The 5896-nt window shown below is 47.9% G+C and overlaps 1 pseudogene; it reads left to right on the top strand.

The window, feature by feature from the left end:
• The first annotated feature begins 3059 nt into the window (after window positions 1-3059).
• On the top strand, window positions 3060-5285 carry LOC130385443 (protein asteroid homolog 1-like; annotated as a pseudogene).
• Window positions 5286-5896: the final 611 nt, after the last annotated feature.

The following is a 5896-nucleotide window of genomic DNA, read 5'->3' on the forward strand; positions in this document are numbered from 1 at the left end:
CACACATTTCCCGGGGCCCCGAGAACGACATATGCAAGATTTGTAGTTCTAGCCCATAGAGAAAAAAAGTTTTCCCAAATGGACTGTCATTTGGACAAAGCCCCTTCAGAAGTGTTGCCTGCAAGACCTAATGGTTCAGAATGTGGTGGAAAAAAAGTTTTTGTGATAGGAAGGTCCTACCGCCCTGAAATTTGAATACCATATTCTAGGGCCTAACTGGGACCCCCGCACCGAAACTTGGCCCGGTCGGACCCCGAGTGCAGGAAGGGGGGGGCCTGGACTTTCATAATCTTCGCTCTGTGAATGTAAAGGATGTTTGGTCGGATGTTACGACGAAGAATCATAATGTGAATGGGAATATTCTATAAATCTCTTGATATCATCTTTCGTCTCAACACTTCTGCTGCAGCCACTTAAAGTCTCACTCCGAGAACCTTAAAATATGAATCAATCCATTAGAAGTATGAAAATATCTTCCCGGTGGTGCAACAGAGCAAACAAGGTGTCCTTTGACATCTACGTTTCGAGACAATTGCAACAGTGCCACACATGATCATATTTGAATATGTTTCGGGGTAGTAATTAGCTGTCGATTTTGGAGGCCTTTATCAATAATGACCAGCTATAGATTTGCTTCCCGATGGAGATTTTTGACAAATTACATGTTAATTAGCATCTACACGTTAAGCTGAGTCCAATGAGATCAAGCTCGGCCTCTTGCTACACCGAGATCATGTCCTAGACCTAGGTGTACCATGTAAAATACATGTTACCATTAGCTAGAGTGTCGTTCTTGGTGTCATCGGACTCAGCTCAACGTGTAGATGCTAAATAACATGTCATTTGTGACTAATCTTTATCGGGAAGCAAATCAATAGCTGCTCAGTATTGATTAAGGCCTCCAATTTCGACAGCTAATTACTACCATTAAACATGTTCGAATATGCTCATGTGTGGCACCGTTGCAATTGCCTGGAAGCATAGATGTTGAAGGACACCTTGTTCGTCCTCTTACGCTACCGGGAAGATATTTACATGCTTCTGATTGACCAATGAATTGATTCAACTATTCCCCCAGAAGTCTGGGGTCAAAAGGTCAAAAGGAGACGGCACCACGCCGGGGTGGATCCAGATCTCGGGCAACAGCGCAGGGTTGCCAGGTCCTGCAAAAAACGTGCCCCCCACATACCGTTCAAAATCCACCCAAAATGTCCTAGAAGCATCCCAAATAAAAAATGATATTATTGGCCATTTTGGCCAACGTTTTGAAAGTAATACTATTTGAGGGAATATTTTTTTGTTGTTGTTTTAGCAGCGAAATGCACCGTGTGCGTGTGTGCGTGTGTGTGTGCGTGTGTCTGTGTCTGTGTCTGTGTGTGTGTGTGTGTCTGTGCGTGTGCGTGCGTGTGTGTGTGTGTATAACACGCTATTTTATGTTGAAATGCGACGTAATCCAGTGCTCACGAAACGTACACTGTCAACGTAGGTATGCTTTTGGCGACTGGGTTGGCTCTCAGATATACGTGTTTCTAACAAGATGATATCATTAAAAGTTACATAAAGTAACAGTTTAATAACACAAACGCAGGAAGCACGTGAGCTGCTAGTTTAGCGAAAGCAACCTGACGTTGTTGAAACATGCGAGCGAGCCGATCAAATCCTAATAACTATAAAACTCAAGATCAGACACAATCACTGACTGAAGATTATGCAAGTAAAAAGTATATTTCTCGCTAGAAATGTTATTAGAAACACGTTTAACGGTGAATCGGTTCTAAAATATTGCATTTCCCATTCAGATAATAAAGATTAATAAAGATCATACACATTCACTGACTGAAGATTATGTAAGGAAAATGTACATTTCTCGCTAGAAATGTCATTAGAAACGCGTTTAATGGTGTATCTGTCCTAAAATATTGCATTTCCCATTCAGATAATAAAGATTAATATAAGCTACGCCGTGTTCCGGAGCCGCGGGGGATTCTGGGAATTGGGGTTCTCAGTTGACAAATGGGGCTTTTGTTAACTTGTTTTGTTGTTAGGATTAAGTGGGGTTAATGGGTTCGGGATGTTATGTGGTTGTGTGTTGTTCTATTAAAATTGTTCGTGTGTTCATTATTGTCGACACCGTCACCGAGAGTGACGTGACCATCGTTTCGTGCAGCTGTTCCGTGTTGAAGTCTCGTTCAATAAAAACCAACTCTCGTTGTCGAGCGTTCAATAAAAACCAACTCTCGTTGTCGAGCGTGCCCCCCCCCTACAAACGTGTCTCCCCCCCCCCTCAACAAACGTGTCCCCCCCCCCCCCCCCCTTCAACTAACGGGTCCCCCCCCCCCCCCCCCCCTACAATCGTGTGTCCCCCCCCCCCCCCCCTACAATCGTGTGTCCCCCCCCCCCCCCCTCAACAAACGTGTCTCCCCCCCCCCCCCCTCCCCGGTCAACAACAGTCTCCCCCCCCCCCCCCCCCCTAAACAATCGTGTCCACAATTTGCCGCGAAAGCCGTGAAACCCAAACCCCGAAACCCGCCTCCACAGCGGCACACGTGGATACTGTAGGTATAACACGCTATTTTTTACGTTGAAATGCTACGTATCCAGTTTTCATGGAAACGTACACCGTGGACGTATTTTCTTGGCGACTGCGTTGGTCCTACGGTACCCGACTACAGCGGGGCTCCTGGAGCAAGTTGATCAGGTTCCGTGCCACGCACTATTTACACTTTTTCGGAAATCTCACGTACTCTAATCAAAAAATTGTCTGACAGACAAGACTCAATTCATAGACAAATATATGCTTCCTATGTACTGATACTATAACATCGATACACTATGCACACCAGGACATTACAGTGGATTAATGTCAGGAAAGGGAAACCTGTAGAGAGTAAGGAGCCACTCCCAGTGAAAGTGTTGGCGTCTGTTTGCGTGCGTGTGCGTGTGTGTGTGTGTGTGTGTGTGTGTGTGTAAAGGAGCTGGGATCCTCTTTGGGTAAGTCCAGTCACCATAGATCTATAACTTGACCTATCAGAGTTCTAGTTCTGACCGACCTTCACACCATGGGGGTGAAGGGCTTGTGCTCGCTGCTGGAGGACTACAGACAGATCTACCAGGACGTCCCCTTCAGGGACAGCAAGCTCCTCTACAACATGGCCAACCTGGACCAGAACCACAGCGGGGAGTACCTGGCCCTCCAGGCAGAGGTCCAGGCTTTCTTCAAGAACCTGGCCGACTGTGGAATCAAACCGTACGTGGTGATGGAGGGAGGCTCGAGCACCAGTGACATCAATCTGGACACCCTCAAGAACTGGGTCAAGGAGAAGGTCTGGAGGGCCCAGTGCGCCGCTCTGAAGGGCAAGAGGGCGGACATCCTCCCCCCCGTTAGCAGCGATGGATCTCATCCCCAACATGAGTCAACAGGCACAGACGGAGTTGCAGAAGTCCATGCTGGAGTACCACCTCCCCAGCTCCTCTCTGCGGGGGTTCTTCAGTGAGGGAACCGTTCCGCCGCTGCCTGCTGAGATGTTGAGCTGCGTCCCCGACTGGGTCCGCGCGCCCCTGGCCAGAGGAGAGCTGGGGGCTGACATTCTGGACCTGCTGCTGGTGCACAAGAGGAAGATATTGCCGACCCAGGTGGAGCGCCGCGCCCCACAGAGCTCCAACCTCACCTCACGGCCCATCCGGCGGGTGTTGTACGGGCTGCTGCTGGGCCTGTGGGGGGGGGTGAGGTGGAGGAAGTGGACCGGGACGGTCTGGAGCTCGTCAGTGTCAAGGTGCAACCGCTGGTCCAAGGAGCCGCTCAGACGCTGAGGCTGGACTCTCTGCCCCAGGTAGGCCTACCGACTCATTCAGCTGGATGATGGATGGATAAGAGATGGAGCAAAGATGTATAATGGATGGACGCTGGCAGCCGGCATGTTTAGCTCCAAACAAAGAAGAGGGCTAGGCTTAATCGCTGTAGTGCTAGGCTATATCAGGAGATTTACAAACAGATACGTTTATTATGTGTAAATTAACTTAATCAACTTAACTTAATTAGGGTTAGGGATATATATCTGACAGTATAATATGAACAACAACAACAACTGTCTTTTGTCACAGCAACACATCATTCATATCAAATCCAAACCCATTCATTCTTTTTTTGAGTTTTTTCATTATGGGGAAGGCTGCTGGCTCCCCTGCAAGACATTTGGGTATTATGTTCTGTTGGGTATATATATTTGGGTAATGCTAAACAATCTACAAGTAGAGTTTTTGGTTATCCTTTAAATGGACATGTGGTTTGTTCCCACTTCCCAGGCAGACCCCGCTGTGAGGCTGCAGGTGTGTCTGGAGACGCTGGGCGTGGAGGAAGAGACGCTGGAGGGAGTTCCGGCTCACCTGCGCCTCCCAGTGGCAGTGACCCGCTACTGGCTGAGGAGGGCCAGCCCTGAGCCGACGCTCCTCAAAGCTCTGCTGATGGTCATGGTCCAAGGAGAACTGAACCGACGGACAGGAGGGACAACAGGTAGGTAGCACATGTGGTCACACACACAGACACTCAAACACACACACACACACACACACACACACACACACACACACACACACACACACTGATCAGACAAAATGGAGGGACCACATGTAGGTAACACATGATGTAGCTTTAATCACTCACTCCCTCACTTACTTAATCCTCCCTACCTGTGTGTGTGTGTGTGTGTGTGTGTGTGTGTGTGTGTGTGTGTGTGTGTGTGTGTGTGTGTGTGTGTGTGTGTGTGTGCGTGTACGTGCCTGTGAATGTGTGTGTGTGCGTGCCTGTGTGGCTGTGTATATGTGTGTGTGTGTGTGGCTGTCTGTGTTTGTGTGTGTAGGTGCGCAGCATTATACCAAACACAGTAAAAGGCTTCTAGATGGTGTCGTGGCTCACAGCTTCAACCGATGGCAGGCCAGCCTGATGGACGCCTCCCAGCTCAACCTGCTGCTCTGCAAGCCCCCTGAACCCCACTACGCCTGGTGAGACACCCAGAAAGTACTGTTTCCATAGCAACACCATCACCCAGACAGTACTGTTTCCATAACAACACCATCACCCAGACAGTACTGTTTCCACAGCAACACCATCACCCCGACAGTACTGTTTCCATAGCAACACCATCACACCCAGGATGAGGAAGAGGTGGAGCTGGGCGGGACTGAAGGTCTGGATCAGGGCTCTGATTGGCCTACGGTGTCGTTTAGAACAGGCTACAGAACAAAAGACAGGAAGTCCCTGCAGTCCGCCCAATGGGTCTAACTTTTTGCCAAAAGCAGTGAGGTAGTCCCTTTGTTTGAGGAAGTTAGGGTTATCTGAAAGGAGGGATGTTTTATTTTAGTTAGATCTTTTAAAAATGTAGCTTCTCTCTTTCTTTTTGCCCCAAATTCCCCACCATAACTTATCTCTGCTTCTTTCACAGAATTAGGGAAGACAAAAAGGATTGAGAATCAACAAACCTGAGAACCAGAGAATCAACCAACGGAGACACAAACCACAAGGCATAAATATAACTGAGCAGAGTCACTGTTGATCCTTATCACCGGAAGTCCCGCCCCTCTCTGCCCATTGGCCAACCCATGAAATAGTGTGAGATAAGCTCAGCAGCTCACCAACACTCATATTTCCCTGTCTTCAGAGAACATTCGTAAACTAACATCCACAATATCTTGTTTATAGGTCAGCGATTGAATTCACACACTTTGTTGAGGGGTAATATCTGGGGTCACTGAGATACAATTATCATGAAGACATTTAGTTGTAGCTTATTCTTTTGTAGTTGTTCTAGTTGTACTTTAGGCATGGTCATTGTTCACGTTATCCTGTCGTGTTGACTAGTAATGGCTGATCAATAATCCATATACACTGGAGATACTCCAC

Source organism: Gadus chalcogrammus, chromosome 7 (genome assembly GCF_026213295.1).
Source record: "Gadus chalcogrammus isolate NIFS_2021 chromosome 7, NIFS_Gcha_1.0, whole genome shotgun sequence".
Classification (NCBI taxonomy): domain Eukaryota; kingdom Metazoa; phylum Chordata; class Actinopteri; order Gadiformes; family Gadidae; genus Gadus; species Gadus chalcogrammus.